Raw genomic sequence first — 21188 nt, 5'->3', positions numbered from 1 at the left:
TGCCATAGACTACACAGTGCTCCATGGGACTCACTGGATAAATCCGTAAATTTGAATAAAAGGGTCAATTCTGAGTAAATTTACCAGCTATGGTGTTCATAGTTTTGTGTTCCTGATTGCAACAATCAAGCCTTCCATGCTTGAATACTTCCATATAGCAACAACCTATAAGGATCATAGATAATGTGGAATTTAGCACCAGTCAACATCAAAAATTGGTTTCTAAAATACAAAGGCTATTGCAAAACTATCGGAAGAGTAACATTGAGGTTAAAATCATGTAAACTTCTGAATGCAAATGTACTACAGGTACAGCCACATGTTATTTTTCTTTAATCAGTAATGAATGTGATCGTGTCCTGCTACAACAAATTAATGTACAAGGCGATTGTGAAAAATAAGAAAATTTTCCATGGCTGTCCATGATAGTTCCTAAACAAGGCAGGACTCAAGAGTAAGTCAGTCAACAGTTCGTGCTGCAAAAAAATTAACAAAACTTTTAAAAAATCCTTTGTAAATGGACTGTGCTTGTATAGCACCTTTCTAGTCTCCCAACCACTCAAAGCGCTTTTACACTACGAGTCACATTCACCCCTTCACACACATTCATACGCTGAATGGTACGGGGGCTACCATGCAAGGTCCCAACCTGTCCATCAGAGGAAATCTAATCATTCATACACATTCACACACTGATGGCACAACCATCAGGAGCAATTTGGGGTTAAGTATCTTGCTCAAGGACACATCGACATGTGGACTGGAGGAGCCAGGAATCGAACCACTGATCTCCTGATTAGTGGACGACCTGCTCTACCACAGCCACCAAAGGTTGTAGCAATCATGTTTTTGAATTTGCTATACGCACCAAGTACATACTGGTACATACTGCTTCTAGGAAAACGCACATCCTCAAATACTTTTCCATGGATATAATATGTCGATATCATTGTTGACTACTTATGGAATTTAGCGAGACTCACTGCGGCAACTTTCCATTCACTTCTTATTTCTGCTACTCTTATGATACAATATACACAACTGTTTGTGGAACTTTGCTTACTTATAAAAGTTAAGTCAACAATGATCATCAAAATCATTATGGAATTAAAATTATTAGTAATTAGGGATGCACTGATCCATTACACCTGATAAGTATAGGTGTGGATACTGACCTGATAAAACAGATCTTGTCTTATCATGTGACCAACCCACACAAAATACTTAGTCACTGTCATTACAAATAATAACAGCACAACATTTGGGATATAGTCTAAAAATCAATTTGTTGTTCAAGAATGAAAAAGAAATGGGAACAGTGTGCATCATTGCAAATATTCCACCCATGGATTGTTGGTGTATGAACGCTTACTGTAAAGTTAAGAAACGATGTGTAGTTACAGTCCCCTGCTGTGACCATAAAAGAATGTTCCAGTTAGCTTCATACAGATATTGAACTGAAAGAGAAAAAGGAGCACTTTTCGTTGATTGGCAGTTGGAATTGGTCGTTTCTCTGACTTTAGGTATCAGAGAACAGAAATTGGGGAAGAAAAAGTGTGAATCTGCGCATCTCTATTAACAATCATAAACTTCTTCACCTCAATTATTTCATCCCCTCTAGTGGCCTAAAATGTGTGGAACACTTATTTTGGGACAAGGAAAAATGCCTCCCAAAACTTGAATATTTTACCAATGTAAAAGTTACATATTCAACAAAAGACTGAAATTTCCTGGCATTTCTAAGCTAATATCTTATCAATGCATCAGTGACAAAATAATCTATGAGTTTATAATAAAAAGTTGCACAAAAATTAACCACTGCTACATGCTTTTGTTGATAATGTTGTGTTGTGAGTTTATAAAACCTGTCGGCTATTGTCTCTATGACTGGTGGGGCTTCTAACATGGCTACTAGAGAACACATTACATTACCTGGAACCCCTCTGTAAACACACGTATAAACACATACACACACACACACACACACACACACACACACATATAGTCTATTTGTACACCCACACGGGCCATGTGAAGGTCACCTGGATAGTTCACAAAGTGAGAGGCTCAGAGCTGCAAAGGACCTTCTAGGTTACTTTATTATTAGCATCCAAGCTAATCACTCGGGAACAGAAAACGTGGAGGTGTCTATACCAGCAGCCAAGCCAAGCTATTTGCCCCGGTTGATTTTGCCATTACGGCATGGCCTGTATCTGACCCATCCACTGAACGCTGGTGCAAGAAAAGGCTTCCATTTATATCCAGCAGCTCCACATGATGGCTGGGAAACACAGCAAGGATGGGAATCTGATACAGGAGTGACATGCTTCTCTTGGCAGGCCAACAAAACCGATAGCTGAGGGAGGGCAGCACGATAGGAAGCCAGAGTCAGGAACCCCTGTCAGTCTGACAGAACTACATCCCCCACCACATACACATGCATACAAAGAACTATGACACCACCATACTCCTTGTATTCCCTCTGAACCCTTGCCCACTCATGCGAGGAACTTTTCACTGACCAGTATACTGCCTCACACTCCGTTCACCTTTATGTGATATTCATTGCCAGGCCTCACCTGTTATGTGGGTATCACAGTGGACGTGACGAACTGTTGTGCCAGTGGAAATAGTGTTCTTGTAATAGTGAAATAGTGTTTTTGACCCATGCTGTATGATGTATGAGGAACAGTGACCTTCCTGACGAGCTGTCACGAGCTTGATTGCAGCAGATTTGTTTGCAGATGTTTCCGCACTGGCAGGATCCAAGAGGGAAGACAGCTGACCCAGGTCCTCCTCTTTACTGTGTAGTTCAGCAGCAGTTAGCAGTTTGAGTTGATTCATGATATAAAAACATGATGACAGCATCAGGGTGCCAGGATCATTAACAATCACATCATCCAGCTCTGAATATATATATATATATATATATATATATATATATATATATATATATATCACAAATATAAATGCAGTTTGCGTGATTATGGACTTGCAGTAGCTTTACATGCTCTACCATCTAATGGCCTAAACAGTGCACAGTGTTAACTTAGGAGAAGACTCGGGAACCTGAAAAACTAGTACCTCCAAATTAATTACTGTGATTTATTTAGACATACAGGCTTGTTACATACCAAGTTAAGTAATCTTACCAGCATTACTATTGTTTGTTTCGTTTTGTTAGAGGAAATTTATCAAATTTTAGCAGTTCAGCTACAAAAAAAAGTCTTGTTTCTAGTTTGATTACAGTGCACAAAGTTTCTAGTTTCTACAACAGGTTTCAAAAGTCCAAGGAGTGAAACAGGCTTTCACCCTAAACCCCACATGTAACAATATTCTCTTTAAATCGATTTGACTTGACTTGAGGGTCAACATCTCCAAAAGGTTATAAAGTGCATTCTGTAAATCACTAAATAAAGAGAGAAGTTGGCTAGATGAACTGTTCGACTTTGTTTATGTGCAGACCTGACTCCAGATTGAACTGTCAATCAGACCTGCAGAGAGGCTTTATAATCAGTGTTTCTCCTGCTCTGTTTGCTTACTGAAATGTTGCTGCCCTCTAATCACTGTGAAATGTTATATTTAGCTCTGTATCTGTCTGTTTTTTGTTTGCTGGCCTGACTCCACCTGTGTACACTTGCTCTCAGATATCATAGCTTAATAGAGGTTGTATGTGATGCTGTATTGTCATAATTCTTTTTAACCAGGGGCAGATCTACATGTTGGGCAGAGATTTAACCAAGAGATCCTTTCTCATCTTGACTACTGTAGGTAAGTGCGGCTGGATTGGCTTTTTATAGAAACTGAGAAGGAATTGCAGAAGAGACTTCATCACCAACTTTAGCAAAAAAATTTGCAGACTTGGCAGGAGGAAGAGATGGAAAGGGAGAGCAGAGTGAGAGGCAGGAGAGACTGGAAAGAGATGAAGTGAGAGAAAGAAGAGGGAGATGGAGAAGAATAGAATGTGAAGGATGAAGAACTGAGTGAGAAAGATGAAACAGAAGAAGAAGAAATTTTTGACTTACTTTTTGGATAAAATATATTTCATGGCTAAATGAAAAGAACAAAATAATTTATTGATGTAGCATATGTTAGCATTTGATCCTGTACTTGCATAATGTTGAATGTTACATTTTAATAGAAGACCATTTTGTCCTCTTGGCTTTTATTTTGAAGTTTTTACACCTCACTTCCGCTTCCTGTCTGTCCACCGCGCTACTGTCTGTCCCAAATGAGGAATGAAAAAAGGAATTTGCAAAAACCAAAATTGCACTTGAATTTGGTTTTCTCGTTTTTCGTTTGGAAACAAAAAAGGAATAGACCACATGATTTTGTTTTTCATTTTTGGTTTCTAATGAAAAAAATTAGGAAACCATGTGACTTCCGTTTTTGGTTTCAAACGCAAAAATGAATTGGCTGACTGCACGCAGACCTGTTCATTCTTCAATCCAAAAAGGAATAATGATAAAAGGAACTGGCAAAAAACAAAAATGCACCGTTTCTGATTGGTTTTTCATTATTTGATTCTGACACCAAAAACATGCAAATGTTTGCATGCTGCTACTCTTTGCTAAGGAGAAAGTAGGAGCTTAGTGAATCTGCGTATTATGCCAACCAGGATGTCAGAATTTAGAGTCATATACACCAGCACACCCAAATTTTTCACAGTTCATTTTAATTTTCACACTCATATGCAGTGAAATGCTGCATTGTAGGCTGTCATAACAGAGAACAGCTTTGCAACACTAGCAGACTGAGGTAGATACAAAACAATACAGTAATGAAAGGACCTGTGTTTGATCGACTTTATGTTAGTCTGTACCTATCCATTAAAATACACCCAAATCAGCCCAGACAGTGATCCTTAGGATCAGCTCGGGACATCTCTTATCTATAAAATGTATGTACGTATGTCCCTTTTCTTAAACTAGTTTCCTCTTTTTCCATGTAATCTTTTCATCTGTGCATTTTCATTCAAGCTTTTCCATTTTGTTTAATGTAAATTTTTGCTTTAATTATAAATGAAATTACAAAAATATCCCCATATTTCCCATTTCCTTTCTCAGTTTAACTTTTTCCATCTTTCAGCTTCACCTTCCATTTTTAAATTGCGATTTCAAGGTCACATTCACTTGTGTGTGTAATTTCTTTTTTACTTTTAAAAAAATCCTACTGTAATTAGGCCTTGTAACATTCCAAGCAAAAGTATTGTCTATTTTCTTTGATCATTTCTATATTGCCTGTCTATTTTAATGACCTTTTGTGTGTATATCAACACAAGTCTCCAGATACAAAGGCACATTACCCATCTCTCAGCTACAAGTTTATTGATCATGTAGGCAGTGGCTGAACTGTCCATGGCCTGAGGTTAGTTCAGGGATGTCCTGTCTCATAAATCAAACATGCTTCATTTCCTTCTTATTAGGGGCAATTAGTGGCCCAGGCTCAGAGAGGCCATACTTGTTGCCAGGGACAGCGGGAGGATAGATGTGCATCTCATGTTGATCCAGAGGGACTAATGCCTCTCATTAACATTGAGACCTGTTTGTTCCACAGGAGAGCACTGCCAAAGTACACAGTGATGTAGCAACAGGTGGAACAGAGAGCTGTACTAAAATGGAAAAGGAGAATCAGATTCAATAATGGGAATCAAGAGCATGGAATGAAGCCCCATTGTTTCAGGAACCTCTTTAAAAGCAGTAATTTTAGAATGAACCTGGATAATTTAGCTTAGGAAGATGTTTAATTGTTTCCAAAAGGTAGCCTCTGTCATAACACCATATTGTCCTGAATGTAAGACAACCCCGATTGTTAGACAAACCCTTCTTCCAACACATATTTTTAGAAACACACTTTAAATAAGAAACATTTTAAATAAAACAGCAGCTGCCATGTGTAACATATTTGCATGTATTGTTATGTAAAAATACAGTAAATTATTAAAATCAAGCAACAAATATTTCAAACTCTAGTCAAGTGAACTTTCTATAGTAGTTTTTTCCACACTCAGTATTTTGAGCACCCTATCATGACTTACTGTGACAGTAATTCTTAAGTAATTCTTGGGTGTTTGTCTGATGATTTGTTTTTGAAGTGAAGACAATGTGAGACATTTTCCACTTCACTCAGCCATCAAACACTGCTGTACATTAAACTGGTCTAACTAAACAATTTTAGGGCTGTTGAAATCTAATGGACACACTACAAACAGACTTGAGGACACTCAGGTTCATGCTGTTGAACTGTTACTCATTCAATGGTGTTGTAAAAACACAAAAAGTCTTCAAATACAATATGACCCCTATTTTATCAAATGTAATGTAATAAAATATAATGTAATATATATACACACACACACACACACACACATATATATATATATATATATATATATACATATATAAAATAGAAGTATGAAGTAGTAAATTTAAAGGTGCGTATCTTCCTTGATGACCTGTCAGGGATAATTGTCAGATGAATAGTCACAAAAAACCATTAAGCATACCAACTACCACGACCATACCAACATAACAACAAAAATGTCTACGGCTAGCAGCTCTGTGACGCTGTGCTAAAGGACAGTAGGGCTTCCAGCTAAGTATCAATGTCAGCATGCTATCATGCTTATGTAAAAGTGCTGATGTTTAGCAAGTATGCTTACATGTTTATTGTTTACTAGGATCCTCATCTGCCGTGGCAACAACGAATGAACTACAAACTATTATTTGGTGTCCATTAAAATAAAATACATATAATCAATGTTTGCACTGACACTATATACAGTAAACACTATAGTTACATTACCATTGCATCCAACAACATTAAGATACAACAATTTAAACAATAACAATATCAGTTCATCTGGTCTGACAACGTCTGGTAATACCATCACTGCTTGGTGTAAAATCACCATCCAGACTCCTCTTGTTTGTGGTGGTGGAATGAGCTACCCAGCTCCACACAGTCTGCTGACTCCCTTGGTGCATTCAAGACGCACCTGAAAACTCAGCTCTACTACACCCACCAACTGTCTCGCCACGCAGAAGGAAGTGTGCATCTACTCATGGCTGGTGGGTGGAGATCAGTAGAAAGAAAATAGTTCCTACATGAAACTGCTCACAACAAGGTCTGTGGATTATCTTGAGTAAATGAGTCAAGATTTCTGGATATCTCCAATATCTCCAAAACTTGGCAACTCACACCAAAATGATCTAGATGGATATATAACACTACAGGTAATGCTGACCATACACCAAATGACTTTTCAAATGATTTCACTGTCGCAGACAAATTTTCAATGTCAGAATAAAATCATGGGAGTTTTGCTATAGTTGCAGCACGCTCCCGTCATCTTGTTGATTTGGTATGATGTGGTCAAAAAAACGTCCGAGCTGTCTCAAGTCAGTCTTTTTCTCATCTTGACATTCCAATGAAATCAAACATGTTTAATATTATCGTAAGTCTTTACTCTTGGCTCATGAACATTGTAAACAACCAATAGGTGTGCTCTCCCCAGCACCAAACAGGAAGCAGAAAACCAGGTAGTTACGGCTGAAAAAAATCAAATACCGTCACACACACATATGGTAGATGGTAATTTAACAGTTATGAGTTGGTGTTTAATTCGGCATGTCAACTCATCTGATCTACCAATCAGAAACAGTTCACCTCCAATTCCCACGGTCTTCTTCCACTAAAATAGCGCAGCTAACCAACAGAGGTTGGGAATGAGCAGAGGCTACAAAATGTAAAGTTTGTACAGAAATACAGTTTATCTTTATGGATTATATTGATGCCAAATTGACAAGAAGATTGTCGACATATGATGCCTTTAATCTTGTGTTTCTAGAGTTATGTGATTTTGTGGACACATAAGGAATTGTAAATGTCATGTTTCTTAAAGGGAGTTTGGCATAATGTTTTCCCTGGAGTGTGCAGGGAGCTTCAGTTTAATTCAAACTGCTAATATGTGTATTTTTTAACATTTTGTCACCACTACAGAATCACTGGGTAACTGCTAAAGTATGATAAGGTTGGCTGACGTTGACTGCTGTTAGTTATTGGTTTGATTAATGGTTTACAGCCTAATAATGTGTGCTTGTATTGATTATTAATGGTGGCTGATCAGGCTAATTATCGGCTAATTTTACTCAGTTTCTAATGGCAGTATGCAGTAAATGGTTGTCCTTTGTGTGTCTGTTTTTAAACTACTTTCCTAATTAAACATGATGTGCTTGATGGTGTTATTAATGACTCCCGATGAAACTTTAAAGTGTAACATTCTCATTGCCCTTTAGCTTCCCATTTTTATTCATTCAAAAAAACTAATATTTCTCTATATAATATGACCTCTTTCTGTCAGCTGCTGTGTGTCTGCAGTTTATTTACTGGTTTTCCACAGATGATTTCAGATCAGTTGGAGGAGTTAAAATTGTGACTTTCTGCCTTTGTATAATTATCCAGGCTGCTGCTGTTCCTACTGTATTTCATGCAGTTTGTGAGGTTTCCAAACAGAAATCCTCCAACATCCAGCAGCTGAAAGTGCTGTGTCCAGTTAATGGTTGAGAGTGGTTTCTGTGGGCAGCTGTATAAACTGTGTAGCTGTTTTAATGTTGTGAAAATACCTCGTTTTCCCATGCATCCTGGAAAACCAGGAGGTTTTTTCCAAGTACAGGGTGACACTTTTTGAAATGTGAGAAACATTAACCCCCCCCAAAATTTTATTTGTAAAAAAAAAAAAAAAAAAAAAGTTGTTAAATGTAGTGTCTGTTGTTTCTCTTCACAGTTGTTGTTCTTCACTTATAACTGAATTAATTAATTAACGTTTTATTTTTGGCTGTTTTTTCAAAATAAACCACTGCACACACAAGGGCAGTTGTGGAACAAAGTAGTGCACTGACTGACTGATCAACATTGCCATCCTAAGAGCCACACGACTATTGTGGTTAAAAAGTGGATAAACACTGTGCTGCACCTACATGTGCAGTCACATATAAATGTGAGCTAAGAAGCTTCACTCATCTCGTCATGTCTGCCCCATGACAGTGTAAAATGTGAGCTGTATTGTAAAGTCTTTGTTTTCATAACTTTAGTTTTACAGAGCCATCAATCTCATACAGATTCTCTCAACACAGTGTCCCCACTTTATTGTGCGAGCTTGTCCTCACATTACAGAAGACACAGAGGTTCATTTGCACAACCAGTCTGCAGTGGTTTGTAGCCAGGAGGATCCTGCATTGCTACATCATCATCAGGGGGAGTTGGGAGAACCGCTGACATGGTTTGGTAACCAGACCTGGCATCCAGCAGTCACAGTGGGTGGTACAGCCATCAGCACTTTTAACCCATATTTCACCAATGTTATGTAATACAGCAAGGAGTGAGAAAGCCAAGCTAAATTTTGACTGTCTGTGGCTGTCTGTGATTATCTGTGTGGTCCACATGGCCTCTAACCAGAGAGTGTGACAGGATGGGGATGTCTCGGTAAACAGGGATCAGTCTCATGGTGAAGGATCAAAGGCAATAGGCTATGGGTTTAGCCACAGCCTGGAAAATGTAGCAGGATGTAGGCATGAACCAAATGGTTTGAGAACTCATTCATCAAGAAAAACACAGTCATGTTGGTGACTTGGTGTATTTTGACCAATGTTTGACAAGGACATTAAAGTAATGATGATGCTGGATTTATGCCTGGCACAAAGGATCATTGCAGCTGTAACGGCAGTTTTGATTTATAGTTTAGCATTACATTTCACTTATTGGTATCACCATACCAACATTGTCCAGATCAAATGTGTTGTACATTATTGGATAGAATTGTGCTTTAATTATATTCCCCACAGTAACTGCTTACAGTCTTAATTTACTTTGTGATAGAGAGCATGCTGGGAAGGTTTGCCTTGTCTCATTAGGAGACCTTGCAGTGAGCAGAGAGTTTGCAGTATAAATGTCTTTGTTGGGTTTGTGTTCGTGAAAATGAGAAGATATCATCTTTTTTTTTTTCCATTGGCTTCATGGTGTCTTCATTCTCAACAAATTTCACTTGCATCAGAAACTTTTAGGAGAAAATGCAAGCAGTTCAAGCTGATCAAAGCTCTTGTTGTCTCCACGTGGTATCTCTGTAGGTGCCGTACACCTGGCATTAAAGTCGACATAAAGATGTTTTTACTGTTCCTGTTCTGTGTAGAATGATGTTTGTTTTCGCTCCTTCAATGAAGGAGGAAAGTTCCTCTGTGCTCACTTGAAATCTAAGTGTATCTATGAAGCATGATTTGTGATGTAACTTACACAAGCCTGCACATACACTGAGAATGGACTCAGCTCCCGGCTGAGCACTGCGGTGAGAGGGTCTCCTTCTGGCAACTACGTATTGCTGGGAGGAATTCGCTGATTGTTATATGTATGCACTAAATAGAGTATCTAGCCTTCTTGGAGTCTCTGGGTGGGGCGCAGCTTGTTGACTCCATGGTTCTATTTCCCAATTCACTGATTTTCACATTAAATGATTGGTAATACAATTATCCTCTTTCATATGGGACACATCTGATTTTTGAGGAAACTGAGGTCTGTGGTTGTGATTATTGATTCTGATTTTTTGCGTATGATGGACCTTCAAAGATTATACACAAATACTCTCCATAAAGCGGGATTGGAGGCCTTACAATATTATTTTTGTTCAAGGGAACAGCAGTTACCATCTGTGGAGTTACTTCTAAAAATGTCTGAAATACTTTTTACAGAACGTTATTTCAGGTTTGAGAAAAACATTTTGTTCTACAGAGACAGGGTGTCTCAATGGGCAGTCCTTTCAGTCCTAACTATGCCAACTTGTTTATGGGAAAGCTTGAAGTGGATCATGTTTATAATAACAATCCTTATTCTTCTCGTGTGAAGTGTTGGTATAGATATATTGATGACTTGTTTTTTGTTTTCACTGGTACACCACAGGAAGTAGAAGCATTTAAGGGATATCTTAACTCTGGATTGCCCACTATTACTATTACTATTACTATATCACTATATTACTATTACTATTACTTCTGCACTAGAGGCAAGTAGAGAATCAGTATCTTTTTTGGATGTGAGAGTAAAAAAATCTGAGTTTTTATAGACTACACTCCCTTACAAAAAGACAGATAGAAATAACTACTTACATTACTCAAGTTATCATCCACACAGCCTGAAAAGGAGCTTGCCCTATAGTCAACTGTTAAGAATAAGAAGAACTTGTAGCTCTGAGGAAGAGTGTGAGACACAGGCGACCCGTGTGCCCGGTTCTGAGGAAAGAATTATGACCAAAAAATCTTAGATATATGTTTGTCTATGGTTTGTGAAAACAATAGAGACAGCCTTCTAGTACCTAATCCTCCTCCTCTTAAACAACAGTCTCAGACCTTGTCTTGTCTTCTTTCTCACCTATTTCTCAGTCTGTCAAAAATATTATCAGAAAACGTTGGCATATTCTGTCTAATGACCCCATTGTTGGCTGAGAGTTTGTTAACCCTCCAATATTCGCTACCAAACGATCAAATAATTTGAGGGACAAACTTGTGAAGACAGATCTCTTTGTTAGGCATACACATTTTCTAAGTTCTCTCTCCCCGGGAATTTTTCCTTGTTCAAACTGTGTGAATTATAATGCTATGATTAAGGGGGACTAGGTTTTACATCCCCACACAAGTAGAAAAATTAAAGTCAGGGGTAGAATCACATTTATATAATAATTTTACCATAATTTACCCATTAAAATGTCCTTGTGTGTTTTGCTATGAAGGCAATACAAAAAGAGAATTTAGAATTAGGATTTTATAAGTGTAGTATCAAAAATAGGGATGAGAGGTCTCCTGTAGCCAGAGCCTTTAATTCTGCAGGCCATGGAGTTTGGAGTCTATGCTTCATGGGTATCATGACTGTTAGGTCACTGTGGAGGGGAGGTGATAGAGAGAGGATGTGGCTTAAACAAAGTATTGCTGTTGTCATGTTTTTTATGATTATATGTATAATTGATGTATATGCATTTGTATGTTCTATGGAGGTTTTCCACATGATTGGTCGTCATATTTGCATACATATATTTTTTTATTGTAAGTGTGTAAATCTAGCAGTCACTTATCTGACTGTTACAATCACAATATATGATATATTTAGTAAATCTATCAGTCACTTAATTTGTTGTTACAATCACATGTGTAATATATTGAGTAGATCCATCAGTCACTCATCTGGCTCTTGTAATAACAGAATGCGTTATATTTTCTCTTATTAATTTTTTCTAATAGGAAAATTACTATTTTTCTTACTAATATTTTTCTAACTAATATTTGTCTCTTGGAGATGGTTGTTTGTATTTGTGTACATTCACTTGTAGGCTATTTTTTATGGAGATTTTGCACATGATGAGGTTACTTATATAGACCCACATACATGCTAATTTTATTGTTAGTGTGTAAATCAGTCGGTCACTATGTGGTTGTTGCAATCACATAATGTGATATATCTCCTCAGATGGCTTAAATTGTCTTAATTATTATTTTTCTTACTAGTACTTTTTTTTTGACGATCGCTGTTTGGATGATTTTGTTGGGCCTCATACGGCATATGCATGAGACAAAAGCAGACCTGCATGCAGTCACAAAGCCTAATAACAAAGAAAGACGCCAACTCCACAGCCCCACCGAGGAGCCGCTGCTGTGAACTCATTGACAGGAACCGCCCAAGGAACCTTGCCAGATCCGAAAGACGGACTAAAATGTTCCCTTAAGTGACACAAGTAAGAGGCTTAAGTCTGGGCAGAGATAGGTTACTAAAATGTGAGTTATTTTCAGCTTTATTGCTGTTGTTGTGAAGCTAACCGACCATGAGTCCAGTTGTTTCTGCTGAGAATACTGTGAAAATATTATTGCTGTTTGCTGCTTGTCTTGGTTGTGTTTATCACACTAAACTGATTTGTGCGTGTCCAACTGCTTGGACTGCTTTGTGTTAGCTTGCCATCATGTGTTAGACTGTGGGTTGCATTTTATTCGTTGAAGTCAGACCACAGCCAGCGAATAAGAGCATGCTACGTCTCTACCTCACCTGCATGTACACACCTGTACATTTTGATGCTCACACACTCTATTCTATAGTCAGACACGTGCTGCTAGGCAACGCAGACGCTCAGCTTTGTCCGACGCCATTTTGGTGATCAGAGGCATGTGTTTAATCATAGCCTCTGTTCAAATCTTGTTGTCAATCCTGTTGACCAGAACTCTCACGTGACATAATCCCACATGGGGTACTTTCCTTAGTGTAGCTGTATGATAGATGTTTTTTAATTGAAGCATTATTGATTTATAATTGATATGATATTGATGCTAATGTTTATAAACTGCATATAGAGAGAAGTTTCCTGTGATTGTTTGTATACATACTGTGATAACAGCTTTGTGATGGGGTCAGTGCTTGAATTCAAACCTTCACTGTTCATGCTGTAATGTTAATATCTCTCAGATGTTGACATTCTTAGATGAACACCCCTTCCTGAGACAATATCCACTGTTTGGTTGTTGGTCCCTGACCTCAGGGTGGTGCCCTGTTATTATTAATTCATATTAATAATTTTACTGACTTTTAATAATTAATAATTATCTTTGATAATTATTACTTATTCCCAATAATTAAACCTGCTCCTAGCTGAGTCCCAACAATTTGTATCAGCTGGTTGTAATTAAATTTAATAGGGATCGCACCCTCAATTGTTTCAGTAATGCTGAATAAAGCCTACGTCGAAATGCATTGGTTTTTTTGTTGGGTTTTTTTTGCTGCTGTGCATCATTAAAAAAGTTATATACACTTATTTGTAAGTGCTCACGACTTCATTTGTTATTTTTGTGATTTTAGGGTCAGCATTACTCTCTAAAGACTCAGCAACAATGCAACAATGGAGAAACCTGGAGGGGGTTGACTGGGAGGAATTGCCTGCCTGATCTGAACCCAAGTGGTACTTTGTTATTGGACTCCTATGCTAATCATGGATTGGTCATAATAAGCACCATGTTTGAGCCTAAGCTAGTTCACAAGTGTACCTGGTACCAGAACACCTTAAGCCGAAGATTGATGATTGGATTTGTAGTTGTATCATCAGATCTCCAGCCGCATGTCTTGGATACTTGGGTGAAGAGAGAAGCAGAGCTCTTAGCTGTGAACCACCTAGTGTTGAGTTGGTTTAGGTGGAAGAGGAGTCTGCCAGACAGACCTGGTAAACCCAAACGTGTAGTTAGGGTGAACTGGAAATGTCTGGCGTAGGCCCTTGTCTGTGAGGTCTTCAATTCAATATGGAATCTGAGTGGACCATGATTCAAGATTCAATATTCAAGATTTAGTTTGTCATTTTCTTGTGTATTTGCATACACAAAAAAACAAAGTGCTGTTCCTCTTAGCCCACAGCAGTGCAACAACAATAGAAAGGATAAAGATATACTGTATATCTAAAAATTCCCTTTAAAGAATGATAAAAACATAGAAATCCCAAGAGAAAACAAAAACAAAAAAGAACAAGCAGTTAGCAGCACAGTGTATTTATTTATAAAGTGCATTTAGGGAGAAAGGTACATGTCTCAGTTCGATGTAGACGGCATTGCATGTCAACGAGTGACTGATGGGGGAGTTATATTATACATTTTGCTGTCCAGAGAACATTAGGCAGCATGATTGTTGGAACTGCTGGTTGTATGGGTTAACAATTAACCTAGCTTGCACTCTTCTGCGCTTGCCCCGCTTTCCATGTTTCCTCTCATAGCAGTATGAGAGGAAACATCACAGACCAAATGTGCTCAGCTGATTTAGCTCCAAGCCAGTATTTCTCATAACAAGTGCATAGTTGGAACTAGGAGAGGCCGCCACAAACATCAGTCGTGCCACCATCATACTTGTTCATGGAGAGAGAGAGAGAATACCCCCAACAAGGGCCCTTTAATTTCTCTTCTTGTCTTCACAAAATAACTCTTCTGTTAGCTTCGTCAGTGCAGTTTCTCCTTTGGAACGTTGGCAACAGTGGCATATTATGGGCTTCAATTGTCCAGGCAGCTGCTAGGGGTTGTGGCCAGAAGGTCATCATTGCCTGCTGTGGAAGCAGCTGAAGAACCTGCTCATGGACACTGGTGATGAAGGATGCCACCAAGATTAAAGAGGATGCTTTTTGGGCTTGGTCTCCTGAAGCAGCAGACAGGTACCAGAGGTTCAGAAGGGCAGCAGCTTCAGTGGTTGCTGAGGCAAAAACCAGGTGTGAGAGGAGTTCAGAGAGGTCATGGAGAAAGACTTGCAGTTGCCATAAAAGTAGTTCTGGTAAACTGTCAAAGGATTCAGGAAGGGGAAGCAGGGCTTAGCTCACGCTGTTTTCAGCAGGGGAGAAAAACTGGTAGAAGGAAAACTTTTAGGATTTCCTAAACCCAACTGACATCCAGTATAGGCAGAGTTTGACGAAGTGATTCTGCTGGCTTCTTCAGAAGAACATGCAGTTGGGATAAAAATCAGCAAATCGAGGTCTGAGGCCATGATTGTCTGCCAGAAAATGGTGGACTGCTCCCTCTGGGTTGGGAGTGAGTTGCTGTCCTAAGTGGAGGAGTTCAAATATCCCTGGGTCTTGTTCACAAGTGAGGGTAAGATGCAGTGTGAGATTGACAGGCAGGTCTGCAGCATCAGTGGTAATACGGATGTTGTACTGGATTGATCATTGGGTTTCAGTTTACCAGTTGGTCTACTTTCCAGTTCACACCTATGGTCATAAGCTTCGGGTTGTGAAGGAAAGAATGAGATTGCAGATACAAGCAGCTGAAATGAGTGTCCTCCTTAGGGTGTCTGGGCTCAGCCTTAGAGATAGGGTGAGAAGGGAGCTTATAGTAAAGCCACTACTCCTTTGCGTCAAAAGCTAAGGTGATTTGGGTATCTGGTTAGGATGCTCCTGGACACTTCCCTTTAGAGGTGTTCTGGGGCATGTCCAACTGGTAGGAGACTAGTTGAGCCTGATGTCACACTTAGGTTTTGACGAAAGTGTGTCATCAGGCAGACCCAGAACACGCTGGAGGGATTACATAAGTCATCTAGCCTGGGAACGCTTTGGGATCCCCCTAGAGGAGCTTGAGGAAGAGAGATGGATGTCTGGCTTGCCTTACTCAGTCTGCTGCCACTGCGACCCAGTCCCAGATAAGTGGCAGAAATTGGATGGTTGGATGTCCTCAGTATGTATAGGCACAGATTCATGGGTGACTGGGTACACACAGGGAATTGTTAGCACCCACAGGGAAATTATACTGTGAGATGACCATATCAGGAAACTAGGACATAGATGCGAAGCAGAGTTTTATCTGTGAGCTCAACTTGCATTCATTCCTATATTAAACTTTATCGGAGTCCTGACAGTCCACTTTCAGTGGTCAGTGTTCTATAGTTGTATAGGTCTGGTGGGCCACCAGACAAAGGAGAACCCCTGCCAAAGCAAAAAAAAAGTTTTTTTAATGCTAGTAATAACACCAAATTAGGACGCAATGACATCACCTAGAAAAGAGCAACAGGGAGAGAAATTCGGGACTTTTACCCTTGAGACACTGTAGGCTTCAAGTTTCCACAATACATTCATTCGGAATCAATAGCATTTGGGAGCCTCTGTGCAGCACTATTCCAAAACGTGAGTCAACCTCTGTGTCATTGCCTGGGAAACTCTTAGTAGCGTAGCTCCTTTTAAGGAATAGGGCAGTGTTTAATATGTGTGTGTGGCTTGTGAGTGGTTGAGTGAGAGCGAGCAGCAGAAAAGTGACGGTGAATGCTCGCGGAGCAGAGGAAAAGGTTAGCAGTAAGTTGTCAATCTGGCAGTAAATGTACAGTACAGACTACAGTGTGTAAATGCTGCAACTTGTCAAGACCAAGAAAAGTCACATCTGTTGTTCAGCTCCAAAGTTAGCAACAATAGATGAATAGAATGCTAAACAGAGAAATAAAGAACAGAGAAATGTGTGGCTGCTGAGTCTCCTGAGTTTTATACTGCAAATGTTTCCTGGACTATCTGGAAAACACTAAGCAAGTTGTGGATTTTGCAGCTATTACAAAAGATGATCTCAACAGGATTCTCCATGAATTTTATGGTTCAATTAGAAATAATCAGGGTCAGTACTACTCCATTAGTAGCTATGTCGGGTTGAGAGCTGGCATTAACTGCTTTATTATTAACGATGTTCTCTTAGTCAGGCATGGTGTATCATGCAAGACAGTGAGTTCACTATGTCAAATAATGTCTTTAGTGGACGCATAAAGTTTCTCAGGAGAGCAGGCCATGACAACACTGAACGTCATCCCGCAATCTCTGAAGAGAACCTGACAATACTGAGGAACTCAGAGGCAATGAACCCAAACACACCATGGGGCCTGGTGAATAAAGTGTGGTTCAACATCCGGCTACATTTCGGGAGGAGAGGAAAAGAGGGTCTGAGGAAACTTACACCACAATCTTTCATAATAAAATGAGATTCAACAGGTGAGTTAATCAAAGCGCAACATCAAAGGGGCTAAAAGACTTGTGAAGTCTGGCATAATAGCATAATAATAACAAAATAATAATAATGGTGTTCTGAAGAAACATGGTCAAACTTGCCTGATTCCTGTTTTATTTCTACCTCAAGGTACCAAATATGTGACACTCACTTTCAACGAGGAAACAAAAAACCACAAAAACCATCATGAAAGGGATCGCCAGAGCAGAAGAGGGGCTATGTTTGAAGACCCCGGAAATTAACTTTGCCCAGTTTCATCATTTGAAAAGTACTTATCTAAAATTCCTCAAGAGGCTAAAGCTTTTTACCTCCATCCAAAAAGAGGAGAAAAATTAGGGGAAGTGTGGTAGTCTTTGGAGCCAAAGGGTTTAAATTACCCGGGTTCTATGCTCACACGTATCTGTAAAGAGGCAGGCACATCAGTGATTTACACAAATCATAGTATCAGGAGCACTACCATCCAGAAACTGGCCGAGGGCAGACTGGAAGTGCGGGAAATCATGTCCATAAGTCAGAGAGCTCCCTATACAGCTACTGGGCACCTTCTCTGGATAACAGAACATGGTGGAGCAACATGCTGTGTGCCAGTCATGGAAACATCAGGCCCTTGGAGGACAGCGCCTCAAACAGCTCTATGGAATCACCTGCTAAACTGCAGAGATCCAGCATGGACTTTATTGACAGCTGTTTCAGCAACTGTACTTTTAATGCCAATATGCAATTCAATATCTAAAAATAGCCCCAAATGTATCAGCACCCATTGTACCTCTGAAAGTTATTATTATGTGTGTTTGTGTTTGTTTGTGTGTGTATTAGATTTCCAACACAGCTTCATTAAGAAATGTATAAAATAAGCTAAATGGTATATGGAAAAACTCTTGCCACAATTCTGAAAATATATAATATGTAAATGAATATTTAAGAGCACACTGGAAGTAAACATTTAGTAAACTATCTGAAACAATTTTTTTGTTCTTTATTCCAAAGGTAGTTAATAACCTGAAAAGCCATCAGCTGTGCCAGTGAGTCGGTGACATGGCCCTACAGGTTTAATGTATATGAAGTTTGCGGATGTAGTAACTAAATCTGTCCATGGAAAAAAAAAATTTTTCAGCGGATATCTTAGCTGCAACAAGATTGAGCTAGCAAAACAGTTTTGTGTTTATATGTGTGGTATTTATTCAGTTTGGAAAAATCCCACGATCTCTAGAAAGCATTAGCTCAAGTTGGCTGGCTGACTCAACAGGGACTAAACATTGTGTCTGTTGCTATGTCGTTACTAAGGGCTTGCCTACTTGTTGGATTAGTAAACTAGGTTCCATTACATGGGAGTCTACTGGCGTAACTGATTGTTTTCCAGGTATTAGTCATATCCCATGTATTTCTATGGAAACGGGGATAACACAAGCAAAAAAAAAAATATTTTTAGAGTGAACTGCCCCACGATATGAATACATTTTGTTTATATATAGTACTGTGCAAAAGTTTTAGGCACCCTAGATGTTTAGATTCTTATCCATTATGCAGTACCATCAGGGAGGTGTCTGATCAGTCCCAAATTTACTCATGACATGACAATGACCCCAAGCATACAGCTAGAGTCATAAACAACTATTTTCAGCAATAAAAAGAATGATGAGTCCTGCAACAGATGGTATGGTATGGCCCCCACAGAGCCCTGATCTCAACATCATGGGGATCATGGGAGTCAATGTGGGATTCCATGAAGAAGCACCTGAGATGGCCTAAATAATAAATCCATGGAAGAACATTCTTTCTTCAGGATGGTTACAACAACCTACCTGCAAGTTACCATGAAAAACTGTGTTAAAGTGTACCGATGAGAACTGCTGCTGTTTTAAAGGCAAAGCTGCTCACAGCAAATATTGATTTCATTTAGGTTTCTGCTGTTTACTCAACTTTGTAAGAAGTTAACTGATAAATTAAAACAATTTATAGCAATATTTTTGTAAGCATTCTCACTTCACTTTTAGTGCCTAAAACTTTTGCACAATACTGTATTTTTATTTTGTTAGTAAATGTTGTAAAATTGCAATATTATACTCGAGGTTGTGCTTTACCTTAATTATTGGCACTTCAGTGATGTGGTCAGGAACGAGGCGCTTGTTGTCGTGCCAACAATGCCGGTAAAGCACACCCTCTTGTGTAATATTGCTTAATTACGCATGTCCCTGAGCCTCTCTAATGATTTCCCATGATGATATGTACAATGTCCAATAGTGTTTTGTCTGTATGCATCTGTTGTGCCAAGGAGGTTTGATTCAGACAGTTTCAAAGATTCAAAGGCAATTTCAGTGTTTCAGTTTCAGTGTTTTCAGTTTAGAGCTGCACTGTTTCTGAAGTGTGGCATCGTCATGATGTCTCTGTGCTGTCAGTGTTCATTCTGATTACTAAAGTGCTCTGTCATTTTCATAGATTAGTGTAAATATTTTCAGCTATACAGTATCTAACAGCCCCTGGGAAATATAGGCCTGTGCCTGTATGCACATGCTAGTAATGTGAGTTTGAGACATGTTACTACAAAATGGACATAATGCATTTTACAGTGCTAAATTTGGTCATATAATGTGAAATAGTGCACTTAGCAAACTAAAATAACTTATGTTGTGTCTGAGCCGACCATGTCGAGCCAACTGTATGACTTATATACATATATATATATATATATATTCTGTTCCTTTCCAGGTGCATATGTTTATTGTGTAAATTTGCTAGTTCCTGAGATATATGCCTCTGTGTGCTGGGTGTAAGCTGACTGTGGTTAGCCAACTGTATGACATTTATTCTGTTCCCATCCTGACAATAAATGGCAGCAAAGAAATAGACACAGGCCTCCCGTCCATTATTCCTCCACCCAGCCCAACACAATGCAGAGTCAAGGCCTAACTAGCCAATGTCATTGTTGTCTGGCTGTGAAAAGAGCCAAAAAGAAAGACAAATAACTGTTGAAATTGTGATGACAAGGAGCCACACTTCTTTGCTTAATTATCTAACTTATTCCACTCTGTTGTGAAAATATGACCATAATTGATGTCAGTTATAGGCCACTGTATGTCATGTTGATGTTGCAGCAATTCCCTGGCCAACAGAGGTCCATAAAACTCAAAAATGTCTTCATGCTCCTGGAGGTGTCCACGGCGTCTCACAGTCACAATTCAGAAGAGGCTCCCAGTGCCCCAGGCTAAAATAAGAGTGGCTATAATGGCAACCGTGTAGTTAAATCTATATCGGTGAAGCTGTATTTGCGTGGGCGGCATATTTTATAACAAGGAATGTGAAAGCATGGATTTGAGGAAAAATGCCGTTTGCGCCTGGGGGAACCATAATGATAGGTCCACCGGCTGGAAGATGTGAACACTGTCATCCACGTTGCACGCCAACCTCAGGGACATGGCCTGCCAAATGCTCGGTCGGATAAATGCTGGCGATGTCACTTTACTTTGTTGTAACAAGCTTTTTTGCATGCAATTACAGGCATGCTGAATGACTTTGCTCAGCATTAAGGGAGCAGTTTTAGGGCCTTACAGCACTCAGTTAACTGACTGTCCCTGTGTCCCTCCTCTTAGACTATTTTCAGGTTGGAAATGGCCTTTTTCCACATCAAGTGTGACAAACGACCTTGAAGCAACAGGTCTGCGTGCAAGAGAG

General features: G+C 39.2%; 1 long non-coding RNA gene across 2 annotated transcripts; it reads left to right on the top strand.

The window, feature by feature from the left end:
* Nucleotides 1-3593: 3593 nt before the first annotated feature.
* On the top strand, nucleotides 3594-17955 carry LOC122988153. 2 transcript variants are annotated; one of them, XR_006404720.1, is made up of 5 exons: nucleotides 3594-3771; nucleotides 12669-12769; nucleotides 13879-13978; nucleotides 17271-17503; nucleotides 17649-17955. It is a non-coding gene; the product is annotated as an uncharacterized LOC122988153 (long non-coding RNA). The 2 variants fall into 2 exon arrangements; XR_006404719.1 differs by lacking the exon at nucleotides 3594-3771 and having other exon boundaries at nucleotides 8752-12769.
* Nucleotides 17956-21188: the final 3233 nt, after the last annotated feature.

Source organism: Thunnus albacares, chromosome 8 (assembly GCF_914725855.1).
Source record: "Thunnus albacares chromosome 8, fThuAlb1.1, whole genome shotgun sequence".
NCBI classification, from domain to species: domain Eukaryota; kingdom Metazoa; phylum Chordata; class Actinopteri; order Scombriformes; family Scombridae; genus Thunnus; species Thunnus albacares.
The sequence above is the reverse complement of the archived record's forward strand: the minus strand, read 5'-3'. Positions and strand labels throughout refer to the sequence as shown.